The sequence below is a fragment of the Amaranthus tricolor genome, chromosome 12, assembly GCF_026212465.1.
Source record: "Amaranthus tricolor cultivar Red isolate AtriRed21 chromosome 12, ASM2621246v1, whole genome shotgun sequence".
Taxonomy (NCBI): domain Eukaryota; kingdom Viridiplantae; phylum Streptophyta; class Magnoliopsida; order Caryophyllales; family Amaranthaceae; genus Amaranthus; species Amaranthus tricolor.
The window spans coordinates 4583145-4610084 of NC_080058.1; the positions used below are offsets into that span (position 1 = coordinate 4583145).

Here is a 26940-nt window from a genome sequence, read left to right on the forward strand (position 1 = left end):
AACTAAAAAAAATATTAGATCACTTACCAAAAACAAAACAAAAATTATTACGTCATTAAAAAAATTTTGGTATTCGACATTTGACATTTAATATGTAAATGACCCAATTCAAAAAAATTTGAATAAGGTGGATCATATTCGATCTAACATGATTTGATTTATTTTGACTCATTTTTCGAAGAATTTTTTTTAAAATTAGTTATCGTTGTTTAGTTGTAGTTCATTATACTTTCGGTAAGATTTTGTGTTTTACATAAACAATTTCTTGTTGAAACTACAGCTAAATATTTCACTTAAAATAATACGTGTGTACGTTGGTTGATATCAATCTATTAAAACCTTAAGTTGATGGTTGTAGTCTTATAATATGTTATTAACTCTGCCAAATACCTTATACCAGTGCAAGTAACAAGCTGCTGGATCAGGCCTGGCCAACTTTAGTGCAAGCCTGCTGCAGACATACAGTGCGACTGCCCACACACCCTTTTTTCGAGCCAAGCCGTGTTCATGAAAACCAGCTTTCACCAATCAAGCATTGTGCAGGGTCATACTTCAAGTTGTGCTTAGTTAGGAGACTAATGTGCTATTGTGCCGGGCCATACTCCAGGTCACGAGTACATGGAGGCTAACACACCTCCATTAGATCGCACTCAAAAATAATTCTTCCTGAAAGGTCCGATGAATATCAACTCGTCCTTTTTAAATCCTTCAGCAATTAACAAACAATACTTCTATATTCATAATGAAATATATAAATTGTTACACAGTTTTATGATTTGGACTTTGGTATTACATTAGAGAATAAATGAATAAGAGGAAATACGAGCAATTGATTTTAGCTTGTCCCGCTTAGTAGCAGAGTTGGGTCTAAGCTTAGAACGACTTTATCTTGCAACAGATTTTTCATTTCTTCTTCGGGGAGTGTCACAGTCACTCTTCGTGATAAGCCTTCCTCGGGGGAAGGCATTACTAAGATCAAACCTTCACCTTCCGCGTTTTCCACATGATAAGACACGTGTGCAGGCTTCTGATCCTTCACGAACTCCACCCCATACATCAATGGCTGAGATTCACTATTGTGGGTTCCAGTGGGAGCTATCATGCTCTCCATATTAACACACGTCAGCTCAGGACCGTACATTCTAAATGGTGGGAAAAATTTCCCTTGATCGTCCTTCCTAGAGCTAAGCCAATCGACAGCAGACCAGAATTCCTCTTCCTTGAGCCCTGTCACATGGTGGTGCACAAGTTCTGCGAGCTGGCCTATATCTCCACCACCCATCTTGTTAGAATCCACGGTTAGTTGAGAGAAGTGTAACGCATTGCCAACATACCCGTATGGCAAAGAAGCGTGCAAACGTTTCCTCATGTCCACGCAGATTGAAATGGACTGTTTAATGTCATCGTTTCGAGTGTTTTGAGCCTTAAGTTTTGCAATTCGCGTCCAAAAAAGAGCAGTTAATAGGTCAAATGGGGTTGCATCAGGAAGAGTAGAGCACATTTTAGCTAGAGATTCCTTGATTTTTGAACTCGAGAAGTTGAAGGTTGCGGAGGCCATTTTCACTTCAGAGTCAGGATTTGGTGTACTCGACTTGGCAACATAGTGAGTAGTAGCCTTCGGTAGATTGGCAAAGGATGGTGGGATATTGAGAGCAGGAGGATGGATGAACGGAGGGTGAACGATAACATCTCCGTGGCAAGCTTCAGCCCATGACTTGATGAGGAGGGTTGCACTGATTGGATCAGCAAGCATGTGAGGGTAGCTCAAGGATATGGCTGTTCCACCACCTTCAAAGTCGGTCACCTGCATCAATTATATATAGTTTTGAATCTAAGTTAGAAAGAAGTGTGTGCCCTAGTGTCACATGATTCGCTAATCAGCCTTGCGAATCGCAAATCGCGAATTCTAAAAAACGAATTATGGTCAGTTTTAGGCTATTTTTGAACCATTTTGAGCGAATCGCGAATCCAAAAGGCGAACCAACAATTTTTGAACCATTATGTTTCACTGGTGTGCCCTGAATTTTTTGCTAAAATGTAAGATGCACTATGTTATTAACATGCACATAAATTTCCTCAGGGGCGGAGCAAAAATTGACAAATTCTTTGAAAGCCCTGTGCAATTTCAAAAATTATGATATGTTTCTAACGATTTTGTATCTTTTAACACTTAACATACACAATGTAATATAATATTGAGGCCCCTAATTTTTCGGGGCCTGTACGGTCGAACATATTGAACATGCTTAGAACCTCTGCTGAATTTCCAAGAGGTACCATAGACCATAATTAGTTTAAAATTGACAAATTCTTTGAAAGCCCTGTGCAATTTCAAAAATTATGATATGTTTCTAACGATTTTGTATCTTTTAACACTGAACATACACAATGTAATATAATATTGAGGCCCCTAATTTTTCGGGGCCTGTACGGTTGAACATATTGAACATGCTCAGAACCTCTGCTGAATTTCCAAGAGGTACCATAGACCATAATTAGTTTAAAATTTCAAATTTTAGTCATATAATGGAATATAGTAAAATGAATTATTAAGTTATGTGCACTTCGTATTTATGTGAAGTTGCGCCAAGATTCAATCAGAAACAACCTTTTTATTAATGTTATCATTGAAAATGTAAGACTACATACATCTGATCCCCTAAATCCCACAATAAATGGGAGTCATCTTATGACATTAGGCTAATGGAGCTGTTTAAGTTCATTGTTTTCTCAACACTAGATATTGAAAATATGTGATGGTGAGCTTGTTTTATAATTTCATAAAATGTACGTTGGCGTTATTCGTCTGTGGTTGCAAATTCCACATTATGATGAAGGAGTAAGACATGTTTGTTGGCAGTTGAGTAATTTCTGGAAGGATACACAATTTCAGTTATACTAGTGGGACAGTTCTTATTACTAAATTATTCAAAGTGAGGTATTGTGATCTGCTGTTATTATTACATCAGAACCCTACTTTGGCTACATATTTGTATCTGGATAAATATCCGATCTAAAATATTTGGTATTAATTTCAAAACCAAGATATTTTATCCGGCTTTTAAAAACCGGCTTATTCTGATAGTATAAAATCCTTTTATTATTTTATATTATTTTTGTCTATTTTTAATTGATTTTAGTAATCTCAATTGACTGCTAGAAATAGTTTAAATATAACTCAATTCCTTAGTTGGTAAGTTAAATATTAATAGGAATAATTTGAGAATTATAATATCTATTGTTTGGTAGGTTGAAATGAAATCAGAAATAAAATGAAAATTACTAATTTACCCTCACATAAATAATTTGAGAATTTAGAGTTATATCTTTTGTTTAGTTTATAAATTTACCATTTACAAGGGTATAAATGTCTTTTAATATTCTTCATCCAATTCTACTCATTTAATACCAACCCCTTGGTAATCATTTGATAGGAATTGACCAAATTTTAATCTCATTCCAAGGTTGTTTTTAATCCTATTCCCATTAACCAAACATAAGTATTCACATTTTAAGATTTTTAATCTCATTGTCATCCTCAATTCCCTTCTACCACCAAACACACCCACCCATACAATTGATGCAATATGATCAACATTTTATTTTATAATTGATGAAATTTACAAATTAGTAAATGTTTTATAATTGAAAATACATTCAATCTACTATTAAATTTAAACTCATCTGAGACAGTCACACATGAGATTAGCCCATATAATTATTTTATTTCTTTAATTGATCACTTTAAATTTGTATATAATCACTCTTACACAAATATAAATTAATTAGCTCAATAGAATTAGTCTCACCATTTATATAATTTTTCATTAAATTTAACAATCTTAAAAACTTAAATATAACATTGATTAATGCATCCTAATAATCTTAAAATCACAATTGCGCCTTCAAATAGTGTAAAGATAAATTTATTTCGTTTCACTAATTGTTATATTTGACTTTTTATGAAATCTAATATATTACTTTAATCATTTATATATTAAATTATACATATCTAAATAGTGTCTATAACGAATCAATCAAAGGAGTAAAAAAGAAGAGATTAAAAAAATATACCTGCATTCGATAAGGTGCCCAATATTTAGGATCATCACTTCATCAGGCATATCCTGCCGAAGAGTAAGAAACTTCTCATCATTAGCAGAAGCAGATCGAAGCCATTCATCAACACTAGTCCCCACCTTAGCACGGTGCACCCGCACTCCAGCATCCGAACATCTAATAACCCAATTACCATCTTCATCCTTGGCTAACCGCCCAATAACATTAGGGTACAATGTAAGAACCTCATTAAGAGCCGGTCTAATCCCATCAAAATCGATTGAACCGGATCGAAAATAAAAAATTACATGAACCGAATGTTGACCCATTGCCAGGTCTAATGGTGTAAGGGGGCAAACCTGATCGGGAGGGTTTACCGGTGTGCTCGACACCACAGTTAAAACTGACTGCAATTCCACATCTCCACCGTTGATCTTTTTCCGGCCATTTTCATGATCAGCCATTGTTGGAGAGATCGAGTATGATGATTGTGTTGAATGATTTGGTGATTGCAAGTAAATAGATGTGGCCGTATGGGAAGGTTCAAGGTTATAAGGAAAGAGTCGGCCGCCATTAAAGAGGGATGGTATTAGTTGTGTAGATTGAGGAGAAGAACTACATTTAAGACGGTAGGTATTCGCTAGCTTGTTGTAGCATTTAGTTCTATCCCGCCCTTTTTTGTTTGGGGGTTATGATAATAAATTGATTGTCGTATGATTTGGTGATGAACAGATGGTTAGTGAGTCAATAATTACACAATTTGTGTTGCACAAAATCTCATCTGAAACGTTCTCATTAATAAAAGGTTAAGTTTGTTGGTTTAAGGTCATTTCAATGTGAAACGCACAAAGCAATTAATTAATCTCTCTATTGTAAGGTTTGATGTGTCATTGATAATTTTGACATGAAATAAAAACGATTTGAATTTTTAGATAATAAAGATATTATGTGGTTAAATAATATGGTTAATTAATATAGAAAAGGTAGAGATTATAAATATTTAAAAAAAATTCTTTTTTTATTTCAAAATATTTGCAATATTTGACTTTTCACGTAAAATAAAATAAAAAACTATAAAAATTTAATATTAATAATCATTGCATTGAGACGAATCGACAAAACTCCATTCGACTATACTTTAGCTATAAATTAAAAATTAATCACAAATTAAGAGTGATTAATGAATAGTGGTATATTTGCAATGTTGCAAGTAATTTAGAACATGAAAAGTATAAAATAGAATGAGTGGGAACAATCGAACATGGAGATCATAACATTATAAAAATATTAAAATAAAATTAATGAAAAATATGTATGGATCATAATTAAGCATTACAATTATTAAAATTAGGGTGATTAAATTATGTCCAAAAATATGATATAAAAAAAGGAGAACAACAAATATAACTATTCATAATGAAAAATGTGAACATCAAATAAGAAGGAAAGAAATGAGTATCATTTACTCTGAAATCAAAATTGTATCACTAGGAGCAAATATTATTTTTTTAGATAAAATTGTGAATTTAATTCTTACATAAACTATTTCTTCAGCATCCTATGTAATCTATTTTTTTCTTTTAAATAATCAAATATTCCCTTGATCGTCATAGATACCAACAATGAATAATGGTTCAAAGATTACGAATTAGATGGGACAATTAAATTATGTGGATATAATTAAAAATAAAATAAATTGTGTAACATTACCTATCATTAAAATATTACAAAGTAAAATGGATATTTTAGAATAAAAATGTAGACAAAATCATAAAAACAGTATTTGAAAGCGATATTGTCCATTCCTTAAATGGATGAACACTAATTCTTAAATGAGACGGATTTACGGTGAGACTATCTTTATTGGTTGGCCTAATATACATTTTTTTGTTTTAAAATGATCACTTATAGAGTTATAGTTAAAGTGATCACGTATAATTTTAATATAATCACTTTTTATAGTTTTAGAGTGATTACTCATAACCTTAAAACGATTACTTATGATCTCAAAGTAAATAATTGAAGAAATGAGCTATTATATGAACGCGTATCATAGTGAGACAGTGAAACAGTTATAAAAACGTCTTTGCTAAAAATTACTACTTTAATAAGTAAAATGAGTTTGTCATTTTAAAAGTAAAATTTTACTACGATTTTTAGATATCAGATTTATTATTTTTGGGGATAAAATAAATTATATGAAGAAAAATATGGGTAAATTATACACCTCATACTGTGATAAATATCAGTAGAAAGTAAATCACCCATGTTTTGCCACTATGGCTTATGACTCACACCTCTCAATCTTACTCACCAAAATAAAATCCCTTTCCCTAAGTTATATAATCTGTAAGAGTACTTACTCTACTTTTTCCTTCATAATCATACCATTATCATCTTTTTCATAACTTCTCAAAGAAATACAAAGCTGAGATCAAACTCTGCCTTTTTTCTTCATAAAGTGGAACGAAAGTCTGAAATTTTACCAACCTTCATCTTCTCAAATTAATGGTGTAAGTAAATCTAAGTAAAATGTTTTTAATTGAAAACCCTCAATCTCAATTTCAGAAAATTTTCACTCAAATTTTATAAAACTAGAATCTAATTAAAGTGTGTTGATGATTGTAGCTATTGTAGAAGGAGGACACATCTATCACCATCTCCATCTCTTTTGTGTATGAGTAAGTTTTCTTTATGTGTTCTTGAATTCATACTTGTATATTAATTTAATGGCTAATAGGGCCTTAAATTGATATTTGAATGTTTTAAAGTAGTTTAGTATTTGTGGATTCAATTTGGGTCTTTGATTCAAATTTAAGCAACTTAAATTTAAGATGAGTATATGAATTCAATTAGTTATTGGGTTGTCTCTGGTGTTGATTAATATTGGTTGTTTGGGGTATTTGGGTTATAGTATAAATTTAGTATTTTGGATATTGACAAAAATTAAGCGTTCTGTTTTGGCCATTTTCGAGTTAGTTGTGATTGTTTTCATTTGTCTCCTATATTATTTTAGGTTTTCTATTAAATTTTCCATATTACTATATTTGGATATGACTATATGACTATTGATTTCACTTATATTACCCTATTAAAACCTAAGAGTATAATTTATTTCTTATTTCTACATTAAAACCTATAACTATATTCTATTAGAGGGCATGACTCTACCTACAAGGCTACAATACACCACTAAAATAGTAAAATACCATTTTTTGTATTTTTCTTAAACTTTGTGTCATGTTTAAGAAGAGCAATCCAAGGGGATATAGAAGTAGTTTATAAGGATTAACAACTTTTCTAACGCAAACAAGTATATGCATAGTACACATAAGTTTTGGAAAAATTGATGAAAATAATATCTTATTGTTTGCGTGCTCAAAATTAATCTATTTATTAGTTAACTCAAAATAAACCCGTTAATTTGTTATGGGAGTATTCTCAAAGTAGAACTAACCTACCATTAACCGGTATAACCGGTTAACTTTTTATTTCCACCCATTTATTCCCTCACCCACTTAAATTTTTCTCAAACAAAATACTCTCTCCTATTAAGCTTATGTGTCTTATTTTTTTTTATAGTCAAGTCATCTTAATTATCTCATTTCTATTTTTGGTATGGGTTTTTGACCTTTATGCTCTTAGTAGCTTTATCCTATTTTCAATTATACCCTCTATTACCCATACTAATTTTTCTATCTTTACATTAAAAACTCATAATCACTTTCTTTCCTACCCTTAGGGTCTCATTTTAACTCGTCTTAAAATACGTAAAAAGTCAAATGAGACTCCTAATCTGCATTGGAGGGAGTATTAAAAAACATTAAAAAAAAAAAATATATATTAAAGAGCAAACATTCAGAAAGTTGCAGACTTTATCATAATTGCCAATTTTTCAAAGTAGTTGGAAGAGAAGACGAAGCCCGAACCGTCGTAAATGCAAGCTACAGTCTCCATCTTGAAGATTTAACATGGTATGTGCTTAATTGATTTGTAATTATAATTTTCCATAGTTAATTTAATGAAATTTATTCATTTGAAATTTATTGAGTTGGTATTTATTCAAACCCAAAAATTGATGTGGGTTCATTGTCGTGAATGCAAGCAGTTGGTATTTGTAAATATAATTGTCCATGTTAAAGCAAGTGTCAATAATCTTAATGACGACGTTAACTTTAAACATATAATCGAACATGCTTTGTCTTGTACTTTAGAGAGGTCGATAAAGATGTGTCGAATATGGGTGGTTTAAGGTTTGGAACGGTTGATTAAAGTTGTTAGATCAAAGCAACAAGAAAAAAAACAGACTGTGAGTGGCTCGACCAGGCGCTCGATCGAGCCGTGCCTGGCTCGACCGGTCGAGCAATGTTGGCTCGGTCGTGCAAGATGTCCAGAACAAGTCAGTAGCTTCACTGGAAGCTTGCTCGACCGAGCGAGGTAGTGGCTCGGTCGAGCAGAAGTCTAGCAGACTACATTGGATCCTGTTTTTGGTCAGAATTTGTAGTGACTATGCAATAATGTGGTGCATTACTCTATTGTTTATTGTCATAGTTAATTAGGGTGTTAATTAGGATGTTACATGTGAGCTTATGGTGATTTATGAGGGAATACTAAGAGTGATGAATACTTTGCCTATAAATAGGATTCATCACTCATAGTAACATTCACCACAAGACACACATATTGTTGAGAGGGCTATTGCATTGTTAGAAACTTGAGAGTGTTCTTACTTTACTTTAGTATTTGTGATCTTGAGATATTGTTCTCATGATAAGGGAGGTTTATTATACTTGTAATTGTTGAATTCATTATAAAAAACTATATTTGAGGGGGAGGTATTCAAGATACCTCATAAACACTTGTGTTCATCTTTTGCATTATATTGTTCATTTGTTTTTCATTGTTAAATTTCTTTGAGGCTTTCGTTTTCAGTCCATACTTAATTTATTTGTAATTATTCAATTGTATCATTTTATTAGTTAAATGAATTTGATGAATTTGAAGGTCCCAAATAATTAATTTATAAATATTGTAATCTCTTAGGTTAATTTTTAACCATATTGGGGTCAGTCATTAGATCACGATTGGTATGATATGATTATAGGAGCTATCCGGATTGTGAAATGTATTCACTCACAATATTTTGGATCGTAACTATCTTTTGGATGTTATATCTCTTACGGTCTGTTTGGTAGGTAGTATTAAACGGTGGTTATGGGAATAAAAATTAGTGTAATTTTGATTGAAAAATATATTGCTACCTTGATGCCCATGCTTGTCCAACTTTAATCATCTCATTTTTCTTCATAAATTTTATTCCAATGCATTACTATTAGGAGAAGTGGTATTAGGTGGTAATGAAAATTTATGAACAAAAATGTGATTAAAGTTTCATTACTATGGGAATGACTTGAAACTTTTGATAAAATTTTTACACTATAAATCATTTCCATTACCACCATTTACTACCATAACCAAACGGGCCGTTAATGTATTAGGTTATGTTATTTTGCCAAATGTATTCGGATTGTGAAATGTATTCACTCATAATAGTTTAAGACAATTAAATATTATGTTATTATGAAGTATTATGTAGTGTAGCAGATAACTAAGTTTTACGAATCTTTTATTTTAACCAAATTATAATCTATCTAAAAACTATAGTTTATTGTACACTTTTGAGTTTTGACGTAGATGCGTATAATAAAAGTAATGGGAGTATGAGTAAAGCTTGCAAATGAGATATTCAAATTAAGATATAATTAGATTCAACTTAACATCCAAGGTTGAATAACAATGAAGATGAATGATAGAGGAAGAAGGTTACTAGTTTTATAAGGTTGACAAAGCTTCACCTACTAATACCGGGTAGTATTAATATAATGCTAGGTCTACTTTGAGAATACTCCCATAATAAATTGGTTTTTTTTTGAGTTAGCTTATAAGATGGTTTATTTTGAGCAGACAAGCAATAAAATGAATTATTTTCATCAATTTTTCCTTAAGTTTTTGATTGACTTAGTCCACACTACAAAAAGTCCACACTACAAAAAGTGTGTATCTTTCTATTTAATTAATGTAACTAAACACTTTATATATTGTAATTAGTTACAAAAATTATATATGGTACAATGCATTTAATATTAATTATATACATATTTATCGTTTAATTATGTTTAATCAGTATTCAAATGCATTAGTCAATTATGTTGTCATTGTATTTTTATTTCACTATTGATAATTGAAAAAAAATTAAATAAATATTTAACATACTTAAAAATATTAGTTATAGAAATTATTGAGCTAACTCGTGCATTAATAGAAACTTATAAAGTTATACTAGTTTATGTAAGTCATGATTTTGAATTACGGGAGCCAAATTGTCGACATACTAGTAGATTATTTACTAAATAAAAACTAGTTAAACTACGAAAATTTTTGAATCATGTAGACTGAAATGAACTTGAATCATAGCAAAAATTATATCTAGCAAATGAAGTTAAAGGTTTCCCTATAAATATCCTTTTTGAAAAAAAAAAAAAAAAACTAAGTGTTTTGGACTCTATATATTTGCCTAATAAGTCTCCAGAAAAAACATTATTAAAATTAAGATAACAAATATATAAATACACACTGAAAACTATAGATGTGAAATTATGAAAGATAAAGAGTAATGACATTATATATAAATTTATTAGTCGATAAAAAATAATATTGTTTAAATCATGGTTTGATCCTAAACTTTAGATTACAAATGTTATTTCAACTATTGAGTTGTAGTAAATTTTGTTATATTTTTGCACTCTTTAATCTATATATCATATTAATAAGGGTGTCAATGTCAAAAATACAAAAGATTACATTTTCGACAAGAGAAGCTTCGACTATGGTACTAGTTATGGACTTGTGGTCACCATATTTTTTTCATGTTTATGATCCTCACTTTTCTTCATTTAAATTTATTATTTAGTAAAATAATATATCTTTTATTTAAAGAAAAATTATTTTTCTTAATTTTCATAAGCATTTCTTGTAGAAATTTCTTTAAAAAATAAATCGAATAGTTTACGTTATGACGTTATCTGCTCTAGAATTTAACCACGTATTTAAAATGTTGGATAAGGCCTTTACGTTATTGATTCAGTCTTTAGTGTTCACTTTTCAATTTTTGTCATTCTCAATCTTGATTTTTTACTCTATATATATTGTTTGAGATATTAAATTAACTCGTCCTAAGTGATTGATTTAGTCTTCAGTCTTAAAAACTTTAGTTTGATTCAGTCTTCAGTCTTAAAAACTTTAGTTTGATTCAGTCTTCAGTCTTAAAAATACTATATGTCGGTTTATTAGTATGTGCAGAATAGTATATAATACATGTCCTATTATCATAAGGGTCTTAAAAATTTATTTTTATACTTATATATTATATTTTAATAAAGAAAAAAATTACCGTGAATAATATAATTTTTTGTTAATTTCTCTATAATAATACCAATTATTGATTAATCAAACTATAGGTGATTATAAGACATAAAAAATTGGTAAATTAGTTACTACACTAAAGTTGTTATTATTCTAGGAAAATACTCCTTAAGTTGGTATTATTCATGGTTAATCAATAGTTGATATTATTGTAGGAAAATTAACAAAAAATTGTATTATTCACGGTAATTTTTCCTTTAATAAATAAAGAAATTTATACTATTTTACGTGAGAATATATATACTATTTTATACGAGAGTAATCAAGTAATAAAGACTCGAATATAAATATTTTAATAAATGAAGAAATTTTATCATATACTAGTATTTTGTTTTGTCTTATTTTAGATTCTAAGGGTTTTTTTTAGAAAAAAATAACACAAGGATCCCAAAATTTATAAAACGGCTCTGATGAAAACTATATTTCTATTTAGTGCCAATTAAAATGGACCAAAAAATATCTTGTATCAACGACAAGCAGAGACACGGACACCATAACATATACTCCTTTGACACACCCATTTAGCCCCATTAATTTTTAATACGTAAATTAGAAATTGAATATATTAGATTAAAACAGTAGAGTATTTAGAAATGAGAGTTAGATTATAGAGAGTAAACTAATTTTCTTGACTTCAGGCTCTTGCCATGATACACTAACATCTTCGTCACTTAAAATCAAGCTAAGCATAAATCCAATAACTTAGGTTCAATCGTTAATTTTTTTAGTTTTCAGTCTTTTTTTTTTTTTTTAATTTAAAACTAACAATAGTAAATTTAATAAGTGAATTTTACTTTTTACTTCTCACTTTTCAAAATGATCAAATTTGATGTTCCAATAATCTTGAAAATTTTAGAAAAGTTATTTATATTTGTGAAATAAGTTACATACATACCTCTTTTTTTTTTAAGTTGCTCTCAGATAACTATTTGTGCAGTTCAATGCTTTTATTGGATGGTTTATATCTGAAAGTTATAAAACAAAAAATTATAAAGTTTAATAGTATCAAAATATGTGGTGAGACGAGTAAAACAAGATCATACATGACTATGTTTTTTCCCTGTGTGTATTAATCGTAATAATGTATTAATCGTAATAATGTGTAAAATATCATAAAATGATGAATAAGCATAGCTATGTTGACATCATCAATGGATTTGTTGAGTTATGACTCAATAATATACCTTTTGTATGTTGTAATAGATGCAATGGTGGTGATAGAGCTGTCTTGTTTATTTTTGGGCTTCAAAGCAAAAAATAAAAAAGACTCCTAAAACTTAAGGCATAATAAATTGATATTCGTACTACTCTATTAAGAAAAACACTAATAAGTCATATTACAAAATTAGAAATAAGTTGAAACAGCCCGACCCAACTTAAATAGTATAATATTACTATCTATAAAGCACAGCGGAAGACTTATAGAAGTCTGGGCTGAATCCTACTTGTGGCTCGATAGCCACAACAACCAATATCAGAGTATTTAAAAACTTTACATATCTGTAATACAATTAATTACAAACCAGTTATAAGCTAGGTTAATACATTATAAAATATCTAAACTCTTTTAAATTTTTACAACACATGATTTGTCAAAACATCATTATAAGTTAACTTTCAAAAACGATGTCCTCGCTATCGCAACACATGACACATAAAGGAGCAGCACATCCATCCGCACTAAAGTTGGCAACCTGAAAGTGGATCTATCCCCCGTAAGGAATAGGCCCCATCAAAAACTTTTAACAATTGAATTGTTAAGTAATCCAACAAACTATTACATTTATATACAAGCCATTAACAAACATCTCCAATCAAATTCCTTGTTCACTTGGTAACCATTTATAAACATTATTTTATCCAAATCCAAACTCTTTTAAAAGACCGTTTAGTATAGACATAAATAGGGCTATGAACCTTTAGTTCATAACGAATCAAAATACGACTATGAACCTTTAGTTCATAACGAATCAAAATACGGCTATAACTTTACAAGTTAATAGCGAAATAATACGGCAAATGAAACATATGCTTTCATTGCGAAACTAACAAAACTTTATATACCAAACATATTTATTCAAAACTCATTAAAAACAATAATGTAATAAAGATTTAAAACATGGGAATATATGGACCGTCAGGAAGTAGGCTTGATCTAAATCCTGAGAACACGGGTGATCGTCATCACCAAAAATACGGTTCTTGCAAGAATGAAACGGGATCGGGGGCTCGAGACCGATCCGAATAACCATTACCTATTATCAAGCTATAGGATTTCACAATAATCCAGATATAAATATCCGTTGCCGATTCCCAAAAAAGGATATTTTTCAATGTCGAATATTTTATTATAAAACAAAACAATTCAATTGTTTTTCTTTGAAATCAACAATCATCATTTAAAATACCAATCAATTCATATGTTCCCAAATTTATACTTGAACCAAACACCCATATTACTCAAATAATAACCGTAACCCAACAATACCAATCAATAAAGGGAGAATAATAACCCTAAATTAATCTCAAATACCCAATAAATAACCCTAACATCCAATTTATTTTATAGTTTCTAATCCCACTTAATAAATTCCATTTTAATACCATATCAGGACACCTGTTAGTAATTTGGTCATAACTTCCTCATCGTATAGAGGCGATTCAAGTGGCTACGCGACCATGACTCAGAGCTCTACTATTCTTATGGGACACTAAAACCCAGAAATAATCAGAACGACCCCGAAAATGGCAAAACAGAAAACTTATTATTGATTTTCATGACAGCCTGTTGGTATTTCACTATTTTGAACATAACTCTCTCATACGAACTCATTTTGGAGCGATTCAAGTGCCCACGCGACCGCGACTCGAAGCTCTACAAATCTCATGAAGATACTAGAACCTTGAATGTAACACCCCTGAATTTCAGACCCTTCAAGGGTGTCACTTGTAGAAATAAATAACTAATTAAATAGGAAAAAGAAAGAGATGACGTTTGATTAAAGTGACGTTTGAAAACTTCCAAACAATCCTACGGAAATTTCGGCAGCATCTGCCTTGAAATTTGACGCACCGAAGATTTAGACAAACGATAAAACATCATAATGAAGAGGCATCAATGGCCTCATAACAGAATCACGGCGGAAAGGTCATCGCCAAAACCTCTGTCGACATGCTAAGCATGGATCGTGGTTCCCATGTAAACACTTGGGTTTTCCAAACAAAAAGATAATCAACTGTACAAGCCATTCAAGATACTATGACAAAATATAAAACGATATAAAACTTTGCAGCGGAACGAATTACATCAAAAGGAGGACTCGTGCCTCAACCAAAACATACACACTTTCAATTCGAAATCACATGTAGCGTCAAAAATAGTTCGAACAGGGCACGCGTCAAGGTTCTCACTCGATGCCCCCCCCCATATGCAATGCAAGGAAACTCCAAAACCTGCAAGACCTATCTACGATACCCCTGCTGCTCAACGTAAAGTCATAGACCAACGTGTCATAGCAGGGCCATCAGAGACAAGCCGTCAACAAGGACACAAGCAGTACACGTCAGTATCTAGCGACAAGTTACATATGCAACCAACAATCAATTCAATAAAACGAGGGAGGAAAGACACTCCAATGTATAAGAATCTACTCCAACCATTCCCACTTCTGTGCACTTCTCAATGCCTTCAACATTTTCTATCTCTTCCTTAATTCCATGTATCTTCTTATGTGACTAGAGGCCACCATATTGGGGTTTGCAAGACCCACATGGCAACACCTCAGCCAAGGGCGGTGACGGCCATGCCGGCGCCCAATGGCAAAGTATGATCATACCCCCGTACAGCGACCATATATATATGATCCATGCCTCCGGGAACTAAACCAACTGGGGTACCAATCCAGTGGAGTCACAGTAACATCCAACTTAATATCTCATCAATAAGGGACTCATTCCCATTCCATCTCAAATAATCCAACATTCTACTCTCGCGATATCAGAACCCAATCTCTACCATCTCTACAACTGATTTTCACTTGTAACACTAATTTAACAGTATTTAAATAGCAAATTATATTCAACATAGCTCGTATAATATTATCTCACAAGGAAAATATATTGAAGATGCATGCAAGAATCAGTTACTGCGTGTACTTACCTGCACTGCAAGATAACAAGCCACAAAAATCGCTTCGAAGGGGTTCTTACGCCCCTCTTATGAACCGGGCACCTATACACATTTAAAGTAAGACTAATAAGCCTACTTCACATCATTTACGAAGCACCGACTCCATACAAGCTACGTTATTAGCCAATTAAGTTTCGATTCAAGCTAATACGCATTCTACGCATACTCATGCAATAAATTCAACCCATGTTCACACATGAACTACGCCATCAATTCCAATCAAACCATAACATTAGATTCTAGTCAAGTTTATATCAAGATATGTTCAAGTGAAAGGGCACAACCATACGCTTGTGCGTGATAGTCAAACTATTCACTGGAAAGTTCAAGAACACGTAATACGTGATGCTACACTTAATAACAATCATATCGCCTATGGTAGTAGTGGTTTATTATTTTTCCAAGGTTTTTAGAGTGAAACGATTAAGAATGAATTAGATTTGTAGCTTGGCGAATCAATAACGATTCGTATAACTTGGGTCAAAGTCACACAACTTAGCAACACAATTGCACATATCAGTATAGCAACCGAGCTCAAAACCAACCACCTCATCAACCGACTATGACCACGATAATACTTTCATTAATGACAATCGCTACTTTAATCCGTCTTAGTAATTATTATTATCGTTTACTCTACAACAATGGATATTAACAATACTAGCCACCATTCATCCAAAGTGTCACATACACAAGCTTATACAAGATTTTCAATAACAAAACATCATCCAAGCCTCAAAAATAGTATATACTACTTTTAATTCATCTACCCCTAACTTATTCAAGTTCAATTCACACTTTCAAATGCTTGCCCACTTTAAATTCTATTAGGATATAACTTAATCTAAGCTAAGATTCATGAATTTACCCAAATTACTACCTTTACATTCATCATAATATAAACCCTAACTTATCTAATTTCAAATCACCATAATAATCAAACCCATAACAAAATTAAGATATTCATACTCAAATTTAACAAATATGAACCCTAAATAATAAGAAATCAAATATCAACACATACAAACTTAATTTGGGTAAGAGATTGCTCACAAGGGGAACTAGAAATGGGTGAGGGTATAAGTGGTTGTTGTAGTGGTGTGGAGCACGAAAATGGTGGAGGAACCACCTCTTGCGGCTGCTGTACCGGCTGGTGGCTCACGAAACAGCCGCTGCTGTGGTCGTTCGTGGTGAGGCTGCTGCTTGTAGTGCGTGGGGGAGGGAAAACGCGGCTGTGCTGCTGCGGGTTGCTCACGGTGGTCTGCTGGTGGTCTGGTGTGCCGGCAGCTGCTGTGGGCCGTGAGGGAGAGGGAAGAGAGAAGAGAAGGAGGGGAGGGAGGGAGTGAGTGACGGCTCAAGCAAGAAAAAAAATAAGGGTTTCATGCCTTTTATCCTTGTTATTATTATTATCATGTTTATTTATTTATTTATTTAGATTCATTTTTCTTGCGAGGCCTAACTAAGAGACTCACCTTCGAGGGCTTAGACATTTTAATAAAATAATCATTTTGATTCGAACCTCTTTATTTTTGAATCGTAATTATATTTTTAATATATATATATATATATATATATATATATATATATATATATATATATATATATATATATATATATATATATATATATATATATATATATATATATATATATATATATATATAAGTTAACATTTAAATTCGTATACGAAAGAAATTTATTAAAACAAACTCATAAATAATTGTAAAGTCTTTAAAAACTATTAAAATATTAAATAATTACGTCATTAAAATCTCGGGGTGTTACATTGAAACGACTCTAACTATCTCAAAAATAGAAACACAGGTTCGGATAGAACTTGCTCACTTGAGCTGAAATTTACTCTCAACTTTGTACATGAATCAACAACCATTTAACTTAAAACTACTTCAAAACATTCAATTTATGCTTAAATAGATTAATTTGTGAGTTACCTTTGAGCAAGTTAAATTTCCGCACAATTACATAAAACTTCAAAACCAAAGATTCACTTCAATTGCTAGTTCTTCAATGGCTACCTCAAAAGGGCACCTTCTTGATACTACAATTATTCCAAAAAAAGACCTTCTAAAAACCTAGCATATAACAATTTAAAAGTCGATTTAAGGTCCTATTGACCATTAAATAAACTTGCAAGTAAAATCAAGAACACATAAAAAAAAACTTACTTCTAATCCAAAAAGAGATGGAGATGGTGATAATTAGATGTGTCCTCCTTCTTCTACAATAGCTACAATCATCAAAACACTTTAATTAAAATCTAGCTTTATAAAATTTGAGTGAAAATTTTCTGAAATTGAGATTAGGGTTTTTCAATTAAAAACCTTTTATTTAGATTTACCCACACCAATACTTTGAGAAGATGAAGGTAGGTAAAATTTCAGATTTTTGTTCTACTTTCTGAAGAGATAAAGGTAGAAATTGATCTCAGATTTGTGTTTCTTTAAGATGTTATGAAGAAGATGATAATGATATAAAGGAAGAGTAGTAAAAAAAATAATCTTACAGATATAACTTAGGGGAAGGGGTTTATTATGATGAGTAATGGATTGAGAGGGGAGTCATAGCCCATAGTGGCCATACGTGGGTATTAATTTCCTACCCATACGTGGGTATTAATTTCCTACTCATACTTATCATAGTATGAGGTGGATAATATATCTATATTTTTCGTCGTATAATTTATTTTGTCTCCAAAAATAATAAAACTGTTATCTAAAATTCGTAGTAAAATTTTATTTTTAAAATGACAAACTCATTTTACTTATTAAAAATAGTAATTTTTAACAAAGATGTTTTTAATAACTGTTTCATAAGTACTAATAACTCATATTAATTATTAGCAAAAAATACAAATTATATCTAAATTTAATTCATATTAATATCAATATTTTATATTAATATCAATATTGTGCATGAAAATATCTCTCTTCGCACTGTCTTATACTTGGTCGAGTGTACTACTCTGTAGTCTCTACACACATGTTTGAATTAAACGTCTTTTTAATTCACTTGCTTTATTTAGCATCAAGAGAGAGGTTCACATGAAGTTTGGAGAGCATTTGTATTTGAGGTTGTGAAAGTCACAAAGGGTGACTTTGAGTGTAAGATCTACTGAACTATGAAAGTTGTGTCGTGTTGGGCTACTCATATGTCATACTTATTGTGCCTCGTAATAAGTTATGTTGTGAATAGTATCGTGCCTTGCTTGTACACCTCAAACGAGGTCTAACATGAAAAATGCGTCATGTAAGGCCACCCATATGACGTGCCTATCGTACCTCGTGTCAAATCGTGTAGAGTCAAGTCGTGCTCTGAACAATATTGTGTTGTGTTGTATCATGTCAATTTTGGGAGGCCCGGGTGTCAACCTGATCCACTTCCATTTTCAATTTAATTGGTTTCCCCTTATTTATCACCTCTCATGCTTCTCTTTATTCTTCAATACCTTGCTTTCTTGTTCATGTAACTTATCAATTGTTCATGCTTGTGTGGGCAACCAAAATCTTTTTACTAGCCACTTAGGCCAAACAGGAATACAGGTTTGATTATTAAAATATTAAAAGTAACCACCTAATTTTTTTTTGTAATTTTTAAATAATTTAGACTAAAACCCTTCCATCAATGCAAAATGTTATAGTTTAGAATAGAGTTAGATTCCTTATCTTTTAAATTTGTTATAAAACCACAACTTTATAACGGTGAGCAGTGATTTAATTTTTCAAATGAGTCTTGTTTAATTTTTTTTTTATAAATCTATCTAAATATGCCATTAATGATTTTCTTTGAAAATCCTTTTTATGAGTAGTGATGTAAGTACGTAAACAATATTGTATGAGATGATCTTATCTTGAGAAGCATTTTAATTTTGAATATAATAATCTAATTTTAATATTTTTAAAAAAAGAACACAAATTGTTAAATGACATTGTATTATGGTTAAACCATCTCTATTAGATTGACCAATGAATACTTAGAGAAATAATCTAATTATATATATATATATGAGTCTATCTTATAGTGACACGATCTCTTACATGAAGAACCCAAAAAAATATACTTCTCTTTTTGTAGCTATCAAAATTTCAAAGAAAAAAGTAGAATACAATAAAACAATTCCCTCCTCAAAGCATACATGCATGTACTTTTTTTTTTTTTTTTTTTCTATTCGTAGTTTAGAAAATTTATAAAAACAAAAAGAGACATAATTAAAATTGATGTCATTATGTTGCGCGAAAAAGCTCTTTGTTCCGGAAAATTTCATTATTGTGATAAAATAATGGATTTTTGGGTTTGATTACCGACTACCGACCTTTTAAAGGCATCCTTATTTCTTTATACTTTGCTTCACAGCATAGGAAATCCAGAGTTACTGACACGACACAAGATGGTAGCTCGGAAGTTCATCGTCCGCCATGAAAACTCTACTTTCGACCTTGACTATGACACCGATGATGGCCATGAAGTATTTTCATTCATCTTTCTTTTTTATTGCTTTTACTTCATTTTTAAAATAATCATTTTTTTTTTAACTTTTTCACTTTACAGGTTTTCAAATTCCAGTTGTTTTCTCTTACTTCAATTCCACCTGATGAACAGAAGGTATCCTTCACTCACTCTTGCTTGAATCACTTTGAATTTGGCTATTTCATGACCGAATTTTCTACCACTTATTGATCTTATGTTACAGATTGTCAGCGGTGATGATAGCAGAATCATTTCTGATGATTCTGACTTAATTTCGGTTTCGAATAAACTGTGTTTGCTTTCCATCAACGATGATACTGTTGCAGAGTCTTCTACTGGTAACTCGCAGTTTGATGAAGAGTTACTTAAGGCTGATGAAGAATTCGCTCGATTGCTTCAGGTGATCGATGTTAGATTTGGTTCCAAGTTGGTGCAAAATTGCAATTTTGAAATATTGCGTCACAATTATAGCATTTAGCTGGTGAAAGGTTCATGTCATGACTATTGTGATGGCTATCGTCAATCAAACATTTGAAGAAATTATGGTGACTAATTGTGATATAAAATCTGTTATTGTCTTTGATTAGTCTGCGTTTGAGAATACGTTGTTAATTTTTCAAGATTCTCAATCTCCTCTCACATAAGTTGCTGCTGGGCATAATTTAGGGGTTTTGTTTAGCCATTTACTGTTCTTGTTAGAGGAGAATGATGGTCTTACATATTGATAGAGTAGCTCATGCTAGTGATGTTAATATTAATGACAATTAGTTTCAGATGTGTATCTTAGTTGCTAAATACAGAGATATATAGAGGCTTTTTGGTGAACTTTTATTTTAGCTGATAAAGTTGCCATTTAGGCTGAGGAGGAAGCATTGCTTCTTCAACAGTATGCTGCTGCTGAGGATAATGGACAGATGGAGGAACGACTAAGGGGGTATATTGATCAAGTTTTGATGGTAATTAAGTGCTAGATTTTGTTTCTCTTCTCCTTGTTTCAGGGTTGTTTAGTAATCATACCGTTTGTGCTCTGTTGTTCAATGTTACAGTATGAGGACCCAACACGCCAAGAGGCTGCTCGTAAGACGGTACCTGTTGATGAGCTGGAGGAGAAAGCTTTGGTGGCTATCGCAAAACAGGTGGGGATGTTCGTCATTTTCATTTTGCTTCTATTGCTTGATTTTGTATTACAAGCACTTATATTTGTTCCGTTGTCACTTCACATTTGGGGTACTCTGATGGTAAAATATATTTAGTTGTTGCCTTTAGGAAAGTGGTGTTTTTATGGTTGGATGAGTTCAGGTTTTGTTTTTATAGAAAAGCTAAGAATTGACAATTCTTTCTACTTCATAAGCGAAAATGTTGGATGATAAGTTAATATAACTATTCTCATTTTATCTTGATTAGATATTTAAATACATAATGGATAAACAAGGCTGCATCACAGTATCGTGACCATATCTTAAAAGAATTTTAGCTTACTACGCGACCGTTACCACGTCCGTGACCGAAATCCTATTTTTGCACTATGATTAAACATCAAATGCTGACCTAATCAGATACTTGACGTGAAATGTATTGATAATACCTGTTACTCGGTGGCCGTCGTACCTATGTCGACATGACATGGACACAAATACATGACACGTGTAGGACCCATGCTTTTCCCATGGCTTACAAGTTTACATGTTAGGCCGTAACAATTCGTCACATAATCACCCCGTGAGCCCAGTCATGTGGACACACCCACGGGGCACCCATGGGTGCAAGCCCACAAACCCACGGGTCATGAACATTGACTTGCATACAACACATGATGTATTTCACTCTTCTTCACATGTGAAGTATTTCCACTGAGTTTTATATCTAAGAACCACCATCGGCTCTAATACCATGATAAATTTGTTATCAAGCTCGTACACAACACGACCCGCATAAGGGGAGAGATGACTGCATATAAACCCGATGAGTTTCCATTCTAAAACCAATTGGTATTAGGAGGATTACACACCAAGCATTATATACAAGTCTACAACCCACTATTTTAGTGATGTGAGATCTTCCTTACATGTGAAGTATTTCCAACATTACAACATTACAACAACATTACAACAACCTCAGATTTTGATATGAAATTTTTAAGCTTCATTTTTTCAAAGTAGCAACTATAAAATAAAATATCAAAATTAAAATTTCATTTCTTTAGTTTTCTGTAAAAAATAGTTCATATTATCGATAAATTTGACTCTTGGACACGTTTGGGACTCATACTTGGACGTGTCTTGTTAACAGACAATATTGTGTTTCCAACAAAGTTTTCATACTCAATACCCGTTATTATATGAACCTGAATGACCCATGAATAGAGGGTGAAAGCCCACTAAATGATCCAATAATCGTTACATTTATTGCAAAAAGCACAAGATTATGAGAATTTGTCTGCCTAAAGTACCTTTAGCTATTAGTATCATTACATTTAATACTACATTTTTGTTGGACTTTAATGTCATTTATATAGTTAAATGTAGTCATAAATCAACAAGTTTGTATAACTTGGTATTTGAACAAGATATTTTCTATAATTCTATCATTACATTTGATACAACTTTTTCCTGACGCAAATGTCACTTATATGGTTTAATTTGATCATAATTTGTTATAACTTGGTGTTAGGGAAGAATATTTGTGCATCTGAAGAGATGTTCTACGTACTGCACTAAACAACGAAAATAAGATACAAAAAACAATTTTCATAACCCATTGGGATGACCTAAACTCTAGATTCCAGTTCTTGAACAATCATTATTTAACCTGAAAGTATCTGATACTGAAATTAATTTACTATAACCGGACACTGACCCGCTTTTCTAATCTTGATAGTGTTGCACCTCCCATTCATTGAATTAAGGAACATAGGCCTATAAAATTTGAACTCTTGAGAAAGTTCTCATCTTCTGTGGGTGCCAGGTATCTGTTTCACATGCATTTTAGTGTTTATCCGTTTACAGTATGCTGCTGACCATATTTGTGGCTGGTTGAGACATTAGAACTTAAGGCCTGTAAGTAGGCACGTGCGTGGCTTTTGTTAAGCTACAAATCTATAAGTGATATTCATGAATTCTGGCCTCCTAGGATCTAGTTAATTTTTTTTCGCACCTCACATAATGTTAAGTTCATTTGATTTAGACAAGCGAGAAAATTTGTGTTTGCAAATTGGACCTTTTGGTTTTACCCCCAGGCATAATTGCATTTCCTTTTTCAGTTTCTAAAATATAAGATGTTAACGTTTTTCTTTTTGGTCTTCTTCCAAATGATGTTTACACTTTACTTTATTCCTCTTTTAGCAATGCCTTTCTTTCACATTCTTTCTACCGTTTATGTGGTTATAACGTTCTTGCTCCACCCACTTTCCTCGTCCTCGCACTTCCGTGATACTGTAAACATTATTTTGGAAATGTAAGCAGCATTTGGGAACAGTGGGCTTACATCTTAAGCTTTTTTTATATATGAGCCTCAAGAATCATGACATTATCTTTTGTTTTCCAGGAGGGCAACTTTGAACCAACTAAACCTGAAAAAGATCTTGCTTTTTTGCTGGAGTTGCTGATTTGGTTCAAACAATCATTCAGGTGTTGTAGTTAAATAACTATTGTGTCACCTGCTTATTTCAAAGCTTTCGCTTTTGTTTACTCTTTTCAACATGAGGATCCATAACTTGTCGTTAACCCAAATGTCAACTGCTTTCCATCAGGATTTGGAAGGTTGGATGTATGCAACCTTACCCTTGTAAATTGTAATAACAAGAATGTTGTTGGCAAACATTATCCTCAGATAAATAAGTAGCACAAATGATTTGATAAGCTTAGAGTTCATTATAATTAAACTAAAGAACTATAAACTTGACTCCATCGAGAATAGACACTGCACGGATCTCATAAATATATTAAATCTACAAGGTACTACTCCAACTTGCAATTCAACAACAGAATGATAAAGCCAAAGCCTAATCCTAACAAACGGGGCCGACTACATGAACCAAAACAATCAACTTGCAATTAGAAATGAATTATCTACATAGTAATCTTGAGTTCTATGTTTGAGTTTGAGCAACATTCTTTTCAAGAGGTATTAATGTGAATATGGAAGTGTATTTCTAAAAAGTATAAATGTGAATATGAAAGTGTATTCTAGAGAAGTATATACGTGAAATGAAAGTTCATTACAAGAGGAACCAAACTATTGGAAGGAAAAAGCGAACCAAAAGTAAATATAGTCATGGATAAGAAGAAATAATATACAAAAGGAAGTCGGAATATCATAAAGGAGCTTGAAATAAGGAATATGTGGTTTAGTTTTTTCCCATCAAAATTATGTCAGTTAGTGATAATGGAAGGAGTGAAATACGAAGGCATGTTTTTCTTATTAGAATATATTACCCAACTGAATTCATTCTGCATAGCTCACAGAATGAATATCTTTCTTGATCTGAGCATGTGTGAAATTGGTGATTCTTGATTTACCTAAAGAATTAAGGTAGCCAAGGGAGGATTCACAAGTGATAATTGATTTCTGTACCATCTAATGTATGCTCACTCATTCTAATGTCATATCCATATTTCAAACTGGTGTTTCTTTTATGCATGTTTTGAATGGATTATTACTCTCTGCAGTTGGGTCAATGCACCTGCTTGTGATAACTGCGGAACTGCAATATGGAGCCTCACGCTTGGAGCTATATCGGTATGAAATGCATAATTTTGGTTGTGTTCAGTTTGGTGCTTTCACATGTTGTGGGTGAAGCCTTTCTCCTCTTTGCACATGTTATGGGGAGTAGGAATATGCACCTCTAATGAATTTCCAATTTGTATTTAATTAACAGTTAATACTCTTGCTATCTACTGAAATCTGTAAGTATCCTAATATAATGCCCACTTATGTTGAAGTGCTTGCATGGGAGCTCTGGACAGCTGTCTGTTTTCTTTTGTATATGCAACAATCAGATTTTGATATATTGTAAAAGTGCTGTGCTTTGCACTTGTTAATCACTAAATATTAATTTCATAGTGGGTAATTAATTTGCAAATTGTTATGGTTTTGTAATAAGGAATGTAATAGGGGAAATATGGTTTGGAACTTGATTCAGTGTACCATGTGGTTGGTTTAACCTTGGATGGAATTTGACCGTCATTCTAAGTTTACTTTTTTCTTTCAAGAAAATATTGGTTCATGAAGACTAAATATTTTGACCTATGAAATATACACGAAGTCGCGAATCTCCTTTTTAATTGCATCGGTCATCTTATTACTGTTTCCAAATGAAAGATTAGACTTAAAAGATTGCAATGATCCACCACCCCCTAAAAGTGATTTATTAGTTTTTTCTTGACAAGAGTATAAGTATTGAAAGTTTTGATATGCTATGTGCCTATGTATCATGAACATTAGAGGATTTGAATATAATGAATAGATAAAGGTTATCTGCAGAGCTGTTTACTTCCCATGAGTATTTGTTTAATATGTCAAAATACCTGCAAGCATTTATACAAGATTCCAAATTTCATCGATTCAAATAAGGAATATACAAAAGAACATATAAAAATTAATGAGAGAGAACTGATGTCAGAAGAAACAGAGATGTCTGCTTGTCCACACAAACTAGTTGGCAACCAGAGTTGCTGCTACTACATAACTCTCTTCTCTCTACCAATGTTTCTAAACCTAATACCTTAGGGTTTTGAGGCATGGGTTTAAAAGTTGATATTGTATAAAACAAATACTAGGTCTACGGTTTAGTCATTCCAAACCCATACCTAGTACTTGGATTTAGAAATTGATATTATATATAACAAACATTAGGTCTAGTTATGTCATTTGGACTTGTATACCCAAGTTGGACAATGTTATGTGTCCGAGTGGCCTATTTTATTAAATAATTTTATTTTTTGTACCAAACTGAAGTGTCCAAGTGCCCTATCCATGTTTGAGTGTCAAGGGTCTAATAGAGTGCTTGAGGTAAAGTGAAGAGTAGAAGCAGAGGTCTAATATGTGCAGAAGCTATAAAAGTTTATTTCGCAAAAGATTTTGTTATTTGATTAATTTATGTTGAGAATATACAGAACCTCTAAATATGTACATTCATATCATTATTTGTCAATAGCAAATTCTCCTTTCATAATTCACCCACCTTTAGATGTAGATGATTCATTTATGAAGATAGATAGAAATAGATGGTAGTTATTAGGATTGTAATATTTTTCCTTGCTCAATATCAAATTGTAGATGCAAATTCATATATGTTCTGATTCTTTTAAGCTCATATATGTTTTAATTAGTACCAAAAGAAAGTAGGCGAGGGATCAGAATAGCAAAAGCTATATAGTTCCGACTTAGAAGCCCTCGATTCCTTTTTTGTTTTATTATGCATAAAAGTGCTCCTAATACATGTTGTATTGCGTTCTATATTACTCAGAATTTTTTCTATCAACCTGCAGCTGTAGGGTTTGCTCAAGGATTACTCGTTTCCCACGCTATAATGACCCGATCAAAGTACTTTTTCTGCTGGCTTTGTTTTTTCGTCACATTTTCTTTTGCTGGAAGTATCTGTATGAACAATGTGAATCCTTTGTCCATCCAGCTCTTGGAAACTAGAAAAGGGCGGTGTGGGGAGTGGGCCAACTGCTTTACTCTGTATTGCCGGGCATTTGGCTATGAAGCACATCTTGTAAGTA

General features: G+C 32.1%; 1 long non-coding RNA gene and 2 pseudogenes across 1 annotated transcript; 1 reads left to right on the forward strand and 2 right to left on the reverse strand.

Annotated features, from left to right (window-relative positions):
* Positions 1-304: 304 nt before the first annotated feature.
* On the reverse strand, positions 305-4807 carry LOC130828927 (fatty alcohol:caffeoyl-CoA acyltransferase-like; annotated as a pseudogene).
* Positions 4808-6358: 1551 nt separating this feature from the next.
* Positions 6359-26940, forward strand: part of LOC130828929 (peptide-N(4)-(N-acetyl-beta-glucosaminyl)asparagine amidase-like) — a 29578-nt pseudogene continuing 8996 nt past the window's right edge.
* LOC130828931 (uncharacterized) lies at positions 14797-17122 on the reverse strand. Its single transcript, XR_009047431.1, has 3 exons — positions 16784-17122; positions 15701-15772; positions 14797-15021 (listed from the first exon to the last, which is right to left on the reverse strand). It is a non-coding gene; the product is annotated as an uncharacterized LOC130828931 (long non-coding RNA).